This window comes from Cricetulus griseus, assembly GCF_003668045.3.
Source record: "Cricetulus griseus strain 17A/GY chromosome 1 unlocalized genomic scaffold, alternate assembly CriGri-PICRH-1.0 chr1_0, whole genome shotgun sequence".
Classification (NCBI taxonomy): Eukaryota; Metazoa; Chordata; class Mammalia; order Rodentia; family Cricetidae; genus Cricetulus; species Cricetulus griseus.
Window position 1 is genome coordinate 16,862,649 of NW_023276806.1, and position 19,343 is coordinate 16,881,991.

Consider the following 19,343-nt stretch of genomic DNA (forward strand, 5'->3'; position numbering starts at 1 on the left):
GTCTTCATTGGCTGTATGGGACTCAAACATAAGTGTCAGCAGAGAAATGTTTGCTTGTATGTTACAATAAATCTTTCTGCCAAACACTGCCTGAGCCCCACTGCCACGTGTGAGCTTTACACCGGCTGCCCGCCTGAGTTAGGCCCAAATGAATACACAGAAACCTGTATTAGGCACAAAGCTTATTGACCAATGACTAGGATTCTCATCTGTTAGCTCAGTCTTAATTATCATAAATCTATATATTTTATAAGACTTATCTTATCGGACGCCTTATGTCCCTCCTTGCTGGTGGATCATATTTGCTGCTGGAACAGGAGCAGAGGGGAAAAAGTGAGACCTTCCTGTTTCTCCTTCGCTTAAATATGAGTCTCCTTGCTATGTCACTTCCTGCCTGGATCAGCACTTCTCTACTTCATTTCCCAGAATTCTCTTTGACTCCTAGTCCTGTCTAACTTCCTGTCTCATTGGCCAAACAGTATTTTATTTATCAATAAGATAAACATACACAGTACATTCCCCATCACTTGTACATGTATGTATACTGGGAAAGGCAACCATGGGAAAATGACAATTATGAGAGGGTGTAGGCCTTGAAAGAAGGAGCCAAGAAAAGGACAAAGATAGCAGCAGCGTTTTCCGTAGTTCAGTGTCTTTCCCCAGCTGTTTGTCCTTTGTCATTGGCATTAAGAAAGTTTAGTGTCAATAAAGCATTATGCAACCTATGCTTGGGGGGTTTTGACTTCCCAGCTTGCCTATGGAGCATCTCCTTAAGCATCCTATTAGATCTCTAAACAACAGCTTGTCCTGTAGGATTGTGTGGTATACCTGTGACATGCTTTATGTTGTAATATTTGAAGAACTGTTCCATTTTTGTGGAGACATATGCTGTAGCATTGTCAGTTTTTATCTGTGAAGGTATGCCCATAACTGCCATCACCTCTAGCAGGTGTGTAATAACGGAATCAGCTTTTTCAGAGTTGAGAGCAGTAGCCCATTGGGAACCTGAGAATGTGTCAATGGTATGATTCACATATTACAAATTTCCAAATTCTGTAAAGTGAAAGACGTCCATTTGCCAGATCTCATTCCTCCAAATGCCTTTAGGATTACAGCCTGCTGGCAGTAGAGTTTGGTTATAAAAGGAACAAGTAGGACAGTTTCTCACTATCTCCTTGGCTTGTTGCCAAGTGATGGAGAAGTCCTTCTTTAAACCTTTGTTATTTACATGATGCTTTTAATGAAATTCTGAGGATTCTAGCACAGTGCCAATTAATAAACGATCAATCTCATCATTGCCTTGTGCTAGTGGGCCTGGCAGACCCATATGGGATCTGATGTGTAATGTACAGAGGATTACTTCTGTTTCTGATTGTTTCCTGTAATTGTAAAAACAATGAGGTTAGTTCAGTATTATCAGGGACGAATTCTGCAGTCTCTATGTGCAAGACGACTCTCTCTGCATATTGGGAATCAGTAACAATGTTAAGAAGTTCTGTGAAATCCATAAACACCATGAGAATTGCATATAATTCTGCCTTCTGTACAGATGTGTATGGACTTTGAACTACTTTACTTACCTCACCTGCTTTATAACCAGCTTTACCTGATTTGTTATCGTCAGTGTAGAAGGTAAGAACTCCAGAAATGGGAGTTTGTCTTACAATGTGTGGAAGAATCCAGACTGTCTTTTTTATGAATTTAATTCTGTCGGTTTTGGGATAGTTGTTACTAATTGTTCCCAAAGAGTCGGTAAGAGATATTTGCCAATATTCATTATCCTTCCATAAAGAGGAAATTTCATCATTTGTTAAAGGTACTATAATTTCTGCTGGATCTTTTTCAGTCAGCTAACAAGTCTTAATTTGTCAATTAAGAAATCAAATCAGAAATCTTTTCTATATACGCCTTTAACTTTTTATTCTGTTTATGTGGCACTGATTCTAATATAGTGTCTTCCCTCTGCATCAGAATTCCAGAAGGATATTCTTTGGATGGCAAGATGACCACAATGCAGTCTAAATCAAGGTTTATCCGATCTACATGCACATCCAATATTCTGTTTTCTACCCATTGTAACTCTTTTTCTGCCTCAGCAGATAATATTTGTGGACTGTTTAGGTCCTGTCCAGCTGTTTTTTTCTTTTTTCTCCATTTTTTAAAATTTAAATTAGAAACAAGATTGTTCTACATGTCAATCCCAGTTCCCTATCCCTACCCTCCTCCCCCTCCCCCCACTAACACCCTATCTATCCCATGCCATTTCTGCTCCCCAGGGAGGGTAAGGTCTTCCATGGGGGTGTCTTCAGAGTCTGTCATATCCTTTGCAATAGGGCCTAGGCTCTCCCCCTTGTGTCTAGGCCGGGGGAGAATCCCTTTATGTGAAATGGTATCCCAAAGTCCATTCCTATGCTATGGATAAGTACTGATCTACTACTAGAGGCCCCATAGATTTCCCAGGCCTCCACACTGACACCCATATTCATGGGGTCTGGAACAGTCCCATGCTGGTTTCCCAGATATCAGTCTGGGAACCAAGATTTCCCCATTGTTCAGGTCAGCTGTTTTTGTGGGTTTTACCATCCTTGTCTTGATCCCTTTGCTCATCACTCCTCTTTTTCTGCAACTGGATTCCAGTTCAGTTCAGTGTTTAGTTTAGCTGCTTCTACTTCCATCAGTTGCTGGATGAAGGTTCTAGAATGGCATACAAGTTACTCACCAATATCATTATCAGGGGAGGGCATTTAATGTAGCCTCTCCACTGCTGCTTAGATGGTTAGTTGGTGTCATCTTGTATATCTCTGGAAATTTCCCTAGTGCCTGATTTCTCTTTAAACCTATACTGGCTCCCTCTCTGATGGTGTCTCTTATTTTGCTCTCCTCTACTCTTCCTACTACACAATCTTCCTGCTACCTTATGGCCCCCTCACCCCTCCTATTCTCCACATCTCATTCTCCTAGCTCCCTTTCCTCTGCCCCCATACTCCCTATTTGCTCAGGAGATCTTGTCCCTTTCCCCTTCCCTGGGGGAACATGTATGTCTCTCTTAGAGTCCTCCTTGTTTTCTAGCTTCTCTGGTAGTGTGGATTGTAGGCTGGTAAAGCTTTGCTGTATGTCTAAAATCCATATATGAGTGAGTGCATACCATGTTTGTCTTTTTGTGACTGGGTTATCTTGCTCAGAATGGTTTCTTCTAGTTCCTTCCATTTTCCTGTGAATTTCAATATTCCATTACTTTTTCCCTCTGAGTAGTACTCCATTGTGTAAATGTACCATATTTTCTTTATCCATTCTTCAGTTGAGGAGTATCTAGGTTGCTTCCAGGTTCTTGCTGTTAACAAATAATGCTTCTATTAACATCGTTGAACTGATGTCCTTGTTGTATGAATGTGCTTCTTGTGACAGGTGTAAGATGGTATCTCAGAGTTGTTTTGATTTGCATTTCCCTCATGGCTAAGGATGCTGAACACTTTCTTATTTGTCTTTTAGCCATTTTAGATTCTTCTGTTGAGAATTCTCTATTTAGTTCTGTACCCCACTTTTTAATTGTTTTATTTGGCGTTTTAGAAATTAGCTTCTTGTGTTCATTTCATATTTTGGAAATCAGCCCTCGGTCTGATGTGAGGTTGGTGAATATTTTTTCCCATTCTGTAGGCTGACGTTTTATCTTACTGCCTGTGTCCTTTGCCTTACAGAAGCTTCTCAGTTTCGGGAGGTCCCATTTATAAATTTTCGAACTCGGTGTCTGTGCTATAGGTGTAATGTTCAGGAAGCTGTCTCTGTACCAATTCATTCAGGAATACTTTCCACTTTCTCTTCTAACAGGTTCAGCGTGGCAGGATTTATGTTGGACTTAAATTTTGTGCATGGCAATACTAACCAAACAAGTGAAAGACCTGTATAGCAAGATCTTTGAGTCTTTAAAGAACGAAATTAAAGAAGATACCAGAAAGTGGAAAGATTTCCCATGCTCTTGGATAGGTAGGATCAACACAGTAAAAATGCAATCTTGCCAAAAGCAATCTACATATTCAATGTAATCACCATCAAAATACTGGCACAATTCTTCACAGACCTCTGTGGAGATTGGGATGTACTTGACCATTGATATTAGCAGGTATCAGCTGGACTAACAGCAGTGGCACCACACCAGAAATTCAAAATTGGTCATCCTATTTCCCATGCTTACAAGAGCACAATCTTTATCCTAACACCTTTGCTTAATCACCCATAAAATCTAACTCCAGTACTGTGTCCTTGGCTATTGGTAGTGCAGTCTAGCTCATTTTCAAATTTTCATTTTCATTTCATTTTAGTATTTTATCTTCTTCATTAGGTCCTCTCTGTGTCAGTGTAAATTATCTTGAGATTTCAAGATATAAACCTAGGAGCCAGTTTAATGGCAGGGAAAGCATTGAGAGATAGCACATCACATTGTGGAAAACTTCTTCCTAAACTCTCCCATTAGCACATAGTATGGAATTCTAGATATGAGAAAGTATCCTTGAGCTTCTGTGAACACTGCCAGGAGGCACAGGTTGTCACTGTAGCTTCCCTTCTATGGTAGACATGCCTTAGAGTAAACTCTTTCTCCCTTGATCTTCTTATGTGGGATTTGCTTACAGAGATGAGAAAAGGAACAAATGCAATAGCTATCATATGACATGAAAACCCAGGAAATACTACTATGTGGTTTTGAGAGCACTTTGAATTTATAAAACTCATGGAAAAACACTTTTAGGATAATTATAAGATGAAAGTAAAAGAGAAAGAAGGATACTGGAATCATAGTGACTACTGGATATACTATTGTAGTATTCCTGACAAGAGATAATGAGGAATGTGTTACATGAAATAACTACAGAACTCAAAAGACAGAAGAAATGGAAGATATATTTTATGTATATAACCTGGATTAATGATTAATAAGGAATGTTCTGCCAATCCTTCAGGCTTCTTGAATACATATACCAATTTAAAACATACTTCCCAATTGAACAATTATTATTTTGTCAAATATACATTATGTTTCTTATGTACACTCCCTGTCTTATTTAATTTGCTATTCAAGGCAACTGAAAGAAAAGTTCGTTTGGGGCATATCATTTCAGGGAATTGAGCCCATGACCATGACAACATGTGGGGGAGGCAAGGCAGCAAGCAGGCAATCATGATGCTGGAGCAGCATCTGGAAGATTATATCTTGACCCACAAGCAGGAGGCAGACAGCTTTAACTAGGAATGGAGTAAGATTTTGAAAACTCGGGCATCACCTCCAGTGACATTCCTCTTTCAACAAGACCATACAAAAAGTTTTGCCAACTGGGAACCAAATGTTACAACACATGAGCATATGGAGGATCATTCTCATGCAAATTACCACACCCCATATCTACCTTCATGGTAGTGTGAATATAGACTTGATTATCTCTTATCAGCATGACAAACATATGTTCCCATCCCTCTTCTTTATGTTTTACATGTTGGATCCACCATCCAAACAGCACTTCTACATATGTTGATTGAAAAGGCATGGCTGAGACTGGATAGGAAGTACACCTCGTGGAAAAGCAAACATCATTGTTCTACTAAAGGAAAATGCAACAAAATAACTCTAAATGGTATTCTTCTATATCCCTAGATCCTCATTCCACCAGCATCAGAGGATCATTTTCTTGCAATACACAGGAACTAATACAGAGATGCACAACTGGACAATATGCAGAAAGTAAGAGACTTTGGAGCACTCAGGACTAAATAAAATGTCTTCACCCCAGGCCTCAGGAAGCTATGCAGAAGGAAAAAAATGTAAAAGCAAGAGGGAATATATGTCTCCAAGGAAATGGTGTGAGAGTGAGTGAGAAAAGAATGAATGAATGATAAAGAAGAAGTATGTGTTTGTGTGGGTAAGTGTGAGATACTGAGGTATGTGAAAGAGCTGCTGCTACAGATAGAAGCTTGTGGAGATCTGTAACAGTAACTGAATATTGAAATATACAACTGGGCAGGAGAGAGATGTTTGTATGTAAAGAGATTGTCAAGTAAGAAAGTCTATTTAAGTTGTAGTAAAAGAGAAGGTTACCATCAGGAAAGCGTGTACTTGTGTACATTTGCCTTCTTTCTTAGGTTACCAGCAGGCATGTGTTTCTTTATTTATCCCTCATAAAAATCTAGCTACCCTTGGATAAGAATTTTTCCTAAGTCTTATTACTCTAAGGATTTCTCTTTTTTATCCTGGTGCTGACTGGGTGCTGGACCTCCCGATTCAGCTATACCTCAGAGACAATAGCACAGCTAACGTCTAGTCTTCTGGGTCCTACAATCTTTCTGCTCCCTCTTCTGGGATGTTCCCTGAACTTTAAGTTCAGGAGATGTTTTGTAGAACTATTCTTTGGGGCAAGGATCCACAACTCTGTATTTTCATTGGTTACAGCTTTCTGTAATTATTTCTGTTGCAAAACAATATTTTCTTCATGATGAGTACTTTACTTGAGTATAAGGGCAAATATTTAGAATTTAATCAAGGATTATACTACCTTAGTTAATTATGGCTGTAGTTTTGTTTTTGTTTTTCACTCCAAGATCTATGACTTCACTAACTTTGTCAGTTGTCTACCTTTCTGGTACTAGGCATGATTTCCTACTGGTTGAGTGGGTGTTAACCCAATTAAAAGCTGAGATTCTTAATGGTAAAAGGGGGGGAGTATGAAACATATAAACCTAAAGTTACATTTCTATATGAATACCTAATTAAGACAAGGTGAGCTTAATGAAGTTTCAAAATAATATTCTTACTTTTGTTTTTTCCATATTGATATTTATAGAAAAGGTCTTATAATTGACAAAAATTAGATATATCCACTAGTTTCAGAGCATAGCAAAACCAGAAACCAAAAGTTAATTATTTTTTTCTTTTTTTTTTAAATTTATTTATTAGTTCTAGTTATGGAACAAGCTTGTTTCAAATCTCTTCTCCCTCTCCCTCCCCACATCCCCATCCCTACTCCCCCACCCCCAGTCCACCCACCACTCCCCAGGCAGGGTAGAGCCCTCAATGGGGGCTCTACAAAGTCCACCAAATCTTCCTGTGCTGGTCCTGGGCCCTTCCCCATGTGTCCAGGGCCAGAGTGTAACCTTTCATGTAGGATGGGCTCTCAAAGTCCCTTCTTGCACCAGGGAAAAATACTAATTCACCACCAAAGGCTCCCTGGAGTGCAGAGGCCTCCTTATTGGCATCCATGTTCAGGGGTCTGAATCAGTCTTGTACTGGCCTCCCTGACAGCATCTGGGGTCAATGTGCTCTCCCTTGTTCAGGCCAACTGTTCCTGTGGGTTTCTTCATCCTGGTACAGACCCCTTCGTTCTTCATTCCTCCCTCTCTTCAACTAAATTCCCGATTTCGGCTCAGTGTATATCTGTGGATGTCTGTCTCTGCTTCCATCAGCCACTGGGTGAGGGCTCTAGGATGGCATAAAGAATAGTCATCAATCTCATTTTAGGGGAAGGGCTTTTAGGTTATCCTCTCCACCATTGCCTGGATTGTCAGATCGTGTCATCCTTGTAGGTCTCTGGAGATCTCCCTAGTTCCAGATCTCTTCTTGGACCTATAGTGGCTCCCTCTGATATGGTATCTCTCATCCTGCTCTCTTTCCTCTATTCTTCCCCCAACTCAATATTTCTGCCCCTCCATTTCCTCTCCTCTACTCCTCTTGCTCTTATTGTAGCAGCTCCTTCCCCCCTACCCTCATGCTCCCAATTAGTTCAGGACCAGCTTTTAGCGCCATTTTTCAATGTTTTAAGTCATGTCCTTCTACACCAATAATCATGTGTAATTGAGAAATTTCTCCTAGTAGATTCTGAAAACTATTAAGAGTTTGATAATGGTCCCTTCAAATTTGCACCTTCTGTGGCCTAATTCTTTGTAAGTCTATCTTATATCCTAAATAGTTAATAGAATCTCCTCTTTGTATCTTTTCTGGGGCTATTTGTAACCACCCTCTAGGCAGAACTTCCATCACCGTGTCAAACATAAGTTCCAAAGTTTCCTTATTCGAATCCGATAAAAGAATATCATCCATATAATGATAAACAAGAGATTGTGGAAATTTTTTACGAATTATTTCCAAAGGTTGTTGTACAAAGTGTTGACACAAAGTAGGATTATTTAGCATCCCCTGAGGTAAAACCTTCCACTGGTATCTCCGAACTGGTTGTGAGTTATTAAGAGTTGGTACTGTAAATGCAAATTTCTCTCTATCACTTTCTTGTAATGGTATAGTGAAAAAGCAGTCTTTCAGTTCAATTACTATGATCTGCCATCCTTTAGGTATTAAGGAAGGCAGTGGCATTACAGGCTGTAGAGAGCCCATAGGATGAATTACTTTATTTATGGCTCTCAGGCCTGTCAGCATTCTCTAGTTACCTGGTTTCTTGATAACAAAAAAGAAGAATTCCAAGTGCTGGTAGATTTCTTTATGTGACCAGCCTCCGGCTGTTCCTGTACTAACTTTTCAAGAGCCTGTAGCTTTTCAGAGGTCAAAGGCCATTGCCCTATCCAGACAGGTTCATCTGTAAGCCATTTTAATGGCAGGGCCTTTGGTTCCTCTGAAGGCCTATCATTTGTATTATTTTCTGTACAGACTGGATAGTTGGTAACCATTTTCCATAGAGTCTTACCTGATCCTTCCTACTATCCAGTGATTTTCTAGAATTTGTTTCTGACATTGGAGGGATATTAATTTAAGTATTCCATTGCTGTAAGAGATCACGACTCCAGAGATTTATAGCTATATCTGCCATGTATTGTTTCAGTCTCCCTTTCTGTTCTTCCAGTCCAATGCAGACCAAGTTAACACTCCGTCGAACTCTAGATAGAGAACAAATTCCTAAAAATTGTACATTTGCCTCTTTAAGAGGCCATTTCTGAGTCCAAGACTTTTTGGTAATAATAGTCACATCCACCCCAGTGTCTACTAAGCCATTAATAACTTTATCATTAATTTTTACTTTTAACTGAGGCCTTGTATCATTAATAGAAACTTGCCAAAATATGAGTGTCTCATTTTTTCCAGTCACATTTGATTCTTCATCACTATTCAAACTACCATCTAGAGCAGTATCATTTTTCTTTTTTCTTTTCCTTTTTCTTTTTTTTTCAAACAGCATGAGGCTTTATTATATATAGTTCTTTAACGAGTTAACCCCATGTTAGCTCGGGTCTTTCATCTACCCACCATGGTGGAGCGCTAAGAAGGACAGCTCAAAGTGTCTGCATAGAGATCTTATAGGGCAGCATAAAGGGAGTGTCTAGGGGTACGCACAAGCTCAGGATTGGTGTGCCTCCAGGCTTGGAGGTTCTGCCCTGTGTTGATTGGTCAACTGGTTGTTATGGCCCATAGGCCCTCCCAGGGTGGTTACTATGCTCTGTGCATAATTGCTGTGCACTTGTCTGTAAAGCAAACCCAGAGCCGTAAAGCATAGCACCACCAGCTAACTTCTGATTGGTTCCTTGCTACAAGGCAGGCATCTAACCTCCTAGTGACTAAGACAGTGTCAGACAAGCATGTTTTTGGCTGTTATGGCTGCTGAAAGGGGCAGACATCTGACTTTAGTGACTCAGAAAAGGTCAGACAAGCACGTGTTCAGCTGTTATGGCTGCCGAAATGGGGAGCTGGTCCCTTCATTCCCCCATTTTTATTGGAAATTCCAATCATGGATTTGTTGTCTCTCTAGCGTCCCCATCAGGGAGTGAGAGATATTGGCATCCCCCATGTAAGAGAGTTCCTTTTGACTTAGCATTTCAACCAGGGAAAATGGGTGACGTATTCCTGCCCATGCTACTTCCTGCTGATCTAGGGATGAAGTTAGGTACCCAAGAAGGCTGAAATGCTAGTCAAAACCAAAATAAAATAAAATAAAATAAAATAAAAGGGAATTTAGGCAATGGGGATTCCACCAGGAGCTTCTGGTTGTCAGATTCTGATGCAGAGACAGGGGATGTCCACATCAGCTGACTGGTTCACATCCACAGCAAGTCCAGGGTTCACAATCTACTTAGGAACAGCCTGTAGTCAGCAACTGATACTCAGATGTGTCTGCCAGAAGCAGAAACCTGTTTAAGACATGTTTAAACTAAGAACAGAAGTTAAAACTTATTTACTGAAGCCCACAGTGCAGAAAAAGCAGATATCTGGATCTGTTCAAACAGTAGGAACATATTTATAACTTTGAGTCCTAGCACAAATATAGATTTGGGCTAGATGCATGTACATTTTTCTTCTGTCCAAAGAGCCAGGTATGGATTAGACAGAGGTGCCTTTGGCCTGATGAAAAGCCCCTTAAGCTTATACCTAGATGACAACCAGAATAAACCTAAAAACCTTGAACTTGTGACTGAATAGTAGGTAGTCATTACTTTATCAGCTAACATGCTGAATATCATCTTGTGGATCTGACTGTCTGATGCTGTCAAGCTGACAACCATTAATATTTCAGAGATCTGAGAAGGGTATATTTTATCTGAATCTACTAAAAAGTGACAGAAGCCAGTTAGAAGCCAGGCCATATACAGTTAGTTATACCCAAATCTTTCCATTATCGCTGGAGGCAGATGTCTCAAAGAACAGCAATCTTCGCCAGGCTTATAAAGTGAGAGGTTTTTTCTCTCTGTGGAAGAGGGACATGGAAAAGACTGACCTTGTTTTGTCTAGCCAAAGGGGGTGCAATCAATTTTCCAGCGTCCAGCAGCTTTGTCCACAGTCGTGGCCAGGTCCTGGCAGGCAGCAGGTATCACATCTGAGCATCTTGCTCACTGGTCCACGTGCAGGAACTGGGATGCCTCATAATCTTCTTTGGAGACTTTGGGTCACTGTCAGGATCTGACAGTCTGATATTATAAACTTTTAAGATAACATTTTAAATGCCATATTCTGCAGGTCTCTGAAGCATTAGATGTCTGTTTAGTTACTTGCCTTAAGCACATATTAAGCACACAGGTGGCTAAGTAAGGTCTTATTTCTGTAATTAATTTTCAGTCTGACTGTAACTAGTTTTAACTTAGTAAAATATTTGAAACTTAGCACAGCTGAATTTAAAAATGCATAGAGTTACCTTATAGTCCTTAAACAGTAGCTACATGTACATATTTTAGCTGCTTGCTTAAACTTAACTTCTTTCTGAGACAGGGGTTCTCTGTGGCTTTGGAGCCTGTCCTGGAACTCACCCTGTCGACCAGGGTGGCCTTGAACTCACAAAGATCCACCTGCCTCTGCATCCCAAGTGCTAGGATTAAAGGTGTGTGTCACCAATACCCTAAACTTAACTTCTGAAAACATAAACTCTAACACCTTATAATAGATTAGCAGCTTTTATAAAACAAGAACTTTACATTGTCAGGCTTTGCTTAAAAAATGATTCTAAATTGAAGCTCTTTAAGTACAAACATTAATAAAAACATCTTTTAAAAACCATAAACACTTAGAAAACTGGTTTTAAAACAGAAATTTAAACTCTCTTAATGTCTTTCTGTAATATATAGAAGTATTAACTTATATCTTATTTGAAAAACTTGTTTCTAAGATGGTACCTCTAATTTCCATTCGGTCATCTTTAGTCAAGATGGCAGTTCAAGTATCCTTTTTTAACTTTTGTTAAAAAAAGTGCCATGTGGCTGGCTACAAAATGGCGGTGATCTGCACCATTTGTTTTAGCTGTATGCTTGTAACAGAACTTAGGTTATGCCAGGAAACAGATATAACATTTTAAAACAAGAATATATAATTTACTTGAGAAATAAACAGAACCTTTTAAGCAGAATTAACTTAATATGGTTAAAATTTTAACTTATGTTACCAATTTTAAAATTTACTATTTGTAGACATGAGAAACCATAGCAAACCTTTTATATTTTTCTCTGACTTTCTACGACTTGCTTTAATCTTTTATAATTTTCTATATACCTTTAGTTCATTTCTCTGATTTTCTTAGACATTCTTAGACAAAGTTCTTTTTTCCTTTCTCTCTTTAGTCTCCTACATTTTCTCTCATTTCTTAGTCAACATAAAAACTCTTATCAAAGTCCTTCTTAAGGTTTTTTGTTTAATAACTTTGAGGCTGTTTCTTTAGAACCTCCGGATCAGGCCAGATAGTTCATGCGCCCCAGCTCCATGCACTCAGGGCAGAGACCTGGGGGCGGGTTGCTGGTAACCCCAGACCCTCTGCCAATGCAGGGTTTGGAAAAAGACCCCTGTGGTTTCCCTGCATACCACATGTGTGGAGCACAGAGTAGGCCGGGCAGCCAGGCAGATGGTGGCCTTGCAAGCCATGACCCATGGGAGGATGCCAGTTGGGGCAGAGATAGCCCCACTTCGCATGCCTCACAGACTGGCAGGTGAGGATAGAAAAACAGACTCATCTACATAGGCCATGCTCAGCTGTGAGGGCCACAGCAATGGTTGGAGTTCAGAGTAGCAGCCTCAGGGGACTCCACCGCAGCACATTCTAACCCATGGAGCATGGCAGAGGAACTCCTGTCCCACACCACATGCTCAGGGCAGCAAAAAAAGACCCCTGACCCATGCATGCCATGTGCATGGGCAGTAAGGACAGAAAGAGATGCTTAACAAACACACAGTACAAATGTGACAGACCTGAAAATACAGAAACAAAGACTGGAAAAGAAAGTTACCTAGTGTGGTGCCACACGACTCAATGAAAGGGGGTGTCGTGGTGGATCCTGAATTGAAAACCAATGATGAAAACACAGAGATAGAATAGACAGAAAAGAACAGGCACCAACCCAATCTGTCAGCGCCTCTTATAAGACAATGGTGCCGGGCAGACTGGCAGCAGAACCAGGCAGCTACAATCGCTGCTGAGGAGGGTCCAAGTGTCCTTGGCACCCATCCATACCTCCTGGGTGTCCTCAGGGCAGCAGTCTGTGATCCTCCAGGCACATCTGCCAATCATAGTTGAGGTGGAATCCGGGGATGTGGGTGGTTAGTACGCAGACAGACATAAACAGCAAAAACAGAAGGACAGACACAACAGACAGGACAAACCGTGTGTGCGGCAAAGGAATGATGCCCCAAATCAAAATTACAAACAACCCTTGGACTTTTGTCCAGAGGCTTTAATGAAAGGTGGACGTTTGTACAAAGGTGGGCTCTCTCAGTGTGCAGGCTAGAGAGCAGCCCTGTCTCCCAGGCACAGGCGTTTTTAAAAGCAAAAACCATAAGCTTAGGGAGGGGCCTCGACTCTCTGTCCATTGAATACGTGACCAGAGTCATGGGTTCCTAGGAGGCCCTTTGTCTTCAGGGGAGGCCTGGGAATCAGATGGCCTCCTGACCCACCAGCTGTAAAACCTGCAGACCTCAGGATATGCTTATCTTGCCTGAGCAAATGGTAGCTATCTTTGTTTCATAGGGACCCTTAATTGTTAATTATTGACACATTGGCTGGAGGGGCAATCTGTTTCCTCCATGAGGCCCTCAGGGAGGGTGGCCATCTGGCAATTCTTTGTACCCAGTTATCTTATGGCCTTGTAAGCTGGTAAATTCCAGGCACTAAATCATAGTAGTGACCTTAATTTCTGGGTTAGGCTGCCCTACATTTAGTTTAGAGAGTTTCCTTATCTGGGATATATTTCTTTGCTAATTTTTAAGTCTTTCAAAATACCTTTAAGCTGGAGGGGAGGCCTACTTCCACCATCCAGCTCTGCGGCAGGCTCCTTCTCTCTGTACCCCTCACAGTGCTATAAGAGAAATAACAGGTACCATATTAAGACTCTGTGGGATTCTGCTATCCTCACTTCCCCAGAAGGGTTCAAGAGGTTACCTTGGTTGGACCCTAAGTAATTAACAAGCACCCTGCCCTGATTCTGACATTTTCCTAAGGAAGTTAGAAAGTTCCTTGTGGGACAATGAGGGGCCTCAATTTGACTGCAGTCAGCATGAGTACCAGGTTCAGTGTATTAAGGAGGCTGGAAGACACTCAGTTTCCCTCAATAATCACATCTCTAACACCATACCCAGTCCACTGAGTAAGTCTAGTTCTGGAGATTAGATTTAAAAACAATAAACTGTCTCATGATTGTGCTATTCCAAATGACAGCTTACATGAAAACCATATATATTCCAAGTCTTATGGAAGTGATTTTTAAACAGAATATGGTTCAAAGATCTCTTCAAGCTAAGTATTTGGATATTCTTCATTGAAAGCCCTTTAAGTGACTATTGATTCTGTGCCTGGGGTGTGTTGTTTCAGTTTCATAGTTATTTGATCCACTGGAAAGGTTGCTGGGATTTCCAATATCCTAACCCATGGGAAAATCCAGAAAGTCTCACCGCATTGCAAGAGGAAAAAATAGAACAGAAGGAGTCTTTCCACTCACACTGAAATCAAAAGCTTGTAGGAGACTGACTTACTTCTCTTTTCAGTGTTCTTCCCAGCTCTGAAGAGCTCTAGGGTCATAAGCTGGGCAGGGATGAGAAGGCATTGATGAAGGTTAATTAATTTCTTAAAAACTACTGTGGCTAGGAATGGCTGCTCCTCGGCATGAGCTGGAGCACAGCAACAGACAAATTCTGTGTGCTATTATCAGGGCAGCCTATAGTAAGAAATTACCAGTACGGAGTCAGGTAGAAATATAAGGGTATTTAATAGGGAAAAGCCTTACTTACAGAGCGGACCAGCCAGCCGGTGGTAGTCTGTACAGCAAGAAGCAAAGAGAAACCGAAACCGAAAACGCAGTCCCCCTACTCACTCTGACCACGCCCTCACAAGCCCTCAGGTACTCTTGTAGCCAGCCCCTAAGAAGGCGTGGCTACAGCTTCCCCTACAATTCCCCTTTTAGTCTAAAAGAGGATTAAAACTTAACAGTATAAAGGTAAAATATAAGAAGATAACTATCTATTTTAACTAAACCCTAAAGTCATAAACAATAGGAAGCTATTCCTAACTAGGTATATACACTATCCTAAGTGACAACAATGGGGAAAGGGGGCGTAGCATTTTCCAAGTTACTTCCTGCTGAAATGGGACGATGATAGTCATGTGGGGTCCTGTAGAAAGAAAATGTTAGTATCCAGTCCATGTTAGATGGGATTCACTTGATTGAAGATCTCGCTTGAAATCCTCAACTTGATTGAAGTCAGTACCCGAACCTCTGGCCGGAGTGTCAGCTGAAATGGAGCAAGTTGGATCCAGTGCAGTCGAGGAGCTGTGGCCCATTTTCTTTCCAGGGTGTCCAGGGATTGCTGTCAGGCAGGTCTTCATTGGCTGTGTGGGACTCAAACATGAACAGTTAGCAGAGAAATGTTTGCTTGTGTATGTACACATGCTAGGGAATGCAACCATGAGAGCATAACAATTATGAAAGGGTGTACACCTTGAGAGAAAGATCCAAGAAAAGACAAAGACAGTCCCCAAATTCTTCTTTTATTCTGTATTACATCAATTGGCTTCTTGATACAACACAGAAACACTAAAGCTTAGTTAAATAATGTGCTTGGATTTTAGAGGAGGAAAGCCAAATCCACCTCTAAGTCCAGCATTGGTTTAATTGAATAGGGACTAGGAAATAAAGAGAAATAGAGTTTTTTGAGAGACAGCTGTAAAGTTTACCGTATGGCACATTCCTTTATTTGATGGTTATAGCTACCTTTTCTTCTTAAGTATCTACCCATGTAGTGTCCTTTGCCTTCTGAAGATGAGTTTTTCTGTGAAGATAAAAACAAAACACTTCCCTTTCCTTTGGGAGGCTTCTATTTAGTTTATAAGATATACCTTAGTAGAATACCTGTCATTTGTCCTTGTCGAAAGGTTTTTCCTTTTTTAGTCGAATCTTGATCAACTTTGATGGTATCCAAAGTGTTTCTTCTCCTGTAGAAACCAATGCAAAACCCCTACCCCAATGTAATACATGTCCTGGTTTCCATGCAGAGGTTAGTACATCTTTGAAGTATACTGGCTGATTGAGTTTAGCAGTTTTTTTCGTAGTCCAGTGTCTTTCTGTAGCTGTTTGTCCTTTTTCATTGGCATTAAGAAAGTTTAGTGTTAATAAAGCATTATGCAACCTATGTTTGGGGGGTTTAGTCTTCCAAGCTTGTTTGTTGAGCATCTCCTTAAGTGTTCTATTAGATCTCTCAACCATTGCTTGTCCTGTAGGATTGTGTGGTATACCAGTAACATGCTTTATGTTATAATATTTGAAAAATTGTTCCAATTTCGTAGAGACATATGCTGGAGCATTGTCAGTTTTTATTTGTGGAGGTATACCCATAACTGACATCACCTCTAGCAGGTGTATAATAACAGAATCAGCTTTTTAAGAGTTAAGAGCAGTAGCCCATTGGAACCCTGAGAATGTGTCTATGGTATGATGCACATATTTCAAATTTCCAAACTCTGTAAAGTGAAAGACATCCATCTGCCAAACCTCATTTCTCCGAATGCCCTTAGGATTACAACCTGCTGGCAATGGAGTTTGATTATAAAAGGAACAAGTAGGACAGTTTTTCACTATCTCCTTGGCTTGTTGCCAAGTGATAGAGAAGTCCTTTTTCAAACCTTTGCTATTTACATGATGTTTCTTATGAAATTCTGAGGCTTCTAGCACACTTCCAATTAATAAACGATCAATCTCATCATTGCCTTGTGCTAGTGGGCCAGGCAGACCCGTATGGGATCTGATATGTGTAATATACATAGGATTACTTCTGTTTCTGATAGTTTCCTGTAATTGTAAAAACAGAGAAGTTAATTCTGTATTATCAGGAACAAATTCTGCAGTCTCAATATGTAACACGACTCTCTCTGCATACTGAGAATCAGTAACTATATTAAGAGGTTCTGTAAAATCCTTAAGTACCATGAGAATTGCATATAATTCTGCCTTCTGTACAGATGTATATGGACTTTGAACTACTTTACTTACCTCACCTGCTTTATAACCTGCCTTACCTGATTTGTTGGCATCAGTGTAGAAGGTAAGAACTCCAGAAATGGGAGTTTGTCTTACAATACGTGGAAGAATCCAGACTGTCTTTTTTATGAATTTAATTCTGTCAGTTTTGGGATAGTTGTTGCTAATTGTTCCCAAAAAGTCAGTAAGAGCTATTTGCCAATATTCATTATCTTTCCATAAGGAAGAAATTTCTTCATTAGTTAAAGGTACTATAATTTCTGCTGGATCTTTTCCAGTCAGCTGGCGAAGTCTTAATTTACCCTTTAAAATCAAATCAGAAATCTTTTCTATATATGTCTTTAACTTTTTATTCTGTTTATGTGGCAGAAATATCCATTCCAATATAGTGTCTTCCCTCTGCATCAGAATTCCAGAAGGGTATTCTCTGGATGGCAAGATAACCAGAATACAGTCTAAATTAAGGTTTATCCGATCTACATGTGCATTCAATATTCTGTTTTCTACCCATTGTAACTCTTTTTCTGCCTCATCAGATAATATTCTAGGACTGTTTAGGTCCTTATCACCTTTAAGGGCCATTTTTAAATGCTTTAAGTCATGTCCTTCTACACCAATAATTGTCTGTAATTGAGAAATTTCCCCTAATAATTTCTGAAGAGAATTAAGAGTTTGATACCGATCTCTCCTAATTTGTACCTTTTGAGGTCTGATTCTCTGTAAGTCTATCTTGTAACCTAAATAGTTAATAGAATTTCCTCTTTGTATCTTTTCTGGTGCAATCTGTAATCCCCAACGAGGCAGAACTTCCTTCACCATTTCAAACATACGTTCCAAAGTTTTCTTATTAGAATCTGATAAAAGAATATCATCCATGTAATGATAAACAAGAGATTGTGAAAATTTCTTCCGAATTATTCCCAAAGGTTGCTGTACAAAGTGTTGACACAAAGTAGGACTATTTAGCATTCCTTGTGGCAAAACCCTCCATTGATATCTCCTAACTGGCTGTGAATTATTAAGAGTTGGTACAGTAAATGCAAATTTTTCTCTATCATTTTCCTGTAACGGTATTGTGAAAAAACAGTCTTTTAGATCAATGACTATGATAGGCCATCCTTTAGGTATTAAGGAAGGTAATGGCATTCCAGGTTGCAGAGAGCCCATTGGTTGAATTACCTTATTTATAGCTCTCAGGTCTGTCAGCATTCTCCACTTACCTGACTTCTTTTTGATGACAAAGACAGGAGAATTCCAAGGACTGGTAGATTCCTCTATGTGTCCAGCATCTAGCTGTTCCTGTACTAACTTTTCTAAAGCCTCTAGCTTCTCAGAGGTCATAGGCCATTGTCCTACCCAAACTGGTTCATCTGTAAGCCACTTCAATGGCAGGGCCTTTGGCTCCTCTGAAGGTCCATCATTTGTACCTAGTTTCTGTACAGCATGGATGGTTGGTAACCGTTTTCCATAGCGTCTTACCAGATCTTTTTCATGATTTGTATCTGACACTGGAGGAATATTAATCTGAGTATTCCATTGCTGTAAGAGATCACGACCCCAGAGATTTATAGCTATATCTGCCACGTATGGTTTCAGTATCCCTTTCTGTCCTTCCGGTCCAATGCAGACCACTGAGTTAACACTCTGTCGAACTCTAGATAGAGTTCCAATTCCTAAAAATTGTACATTTGCCTCTCTAAGAGGCCATTTCTGAGGCCAAGACTTTTGAGTAATAATAGTTACATCCGCCCCAGTGTCCATTAAGCCAGAAATAACTTTATTATTAATTTTAACTTTTAACTGAGGCCTTTTATCATTAATAGAAGCTTGCCAAAATATGCGTTTCTCATTTTGTCCATTCACACTTGATTCTTCATCACTATTCAAACTACCATCTAGAGCAATATCTTTTTTCACAATATGCAAAGAACTGTCTATTGTTCCTGTGAGAGATTGTCTTCCACTGCTATTGGAAATGACCTGACCTTTCTCGATGTGGGGGACTTCTTGAGGCCCCCCTCGGGGTTTCCCGACCTTAAGGGGTTTCCTTGTATGTCCCTGGTCGATCTACATTCATTGGTCCAGTGTCTGCCCTTACCACATCTTCTACACAATCCAGAAGGCAGTGGCCTTCCATATGAGGCATTGTTAGAATTCATTTGTCTACAATTTCTCTTAGTATGTCCCATTTTACCACAGTTGAAACATCTAGGTTCCTGGCGCCTTCGTGGTCTCAAGGGGAAGGCTCTTCCTCCCCAAGGTTCTGGTTCATAGTAGTAGTAACCTCTAGCCTCTTGGTACCTATGTTGACCTCTGTAAGGTGCTTCTCCTTGCCAAGCCCTTACATCCTCACCTCTAGAACTTTTAATTTCCTGTTGCCGTTTTAAACCTTTGGAGATGGCTTCTCCTACCCAAGCTCCAGT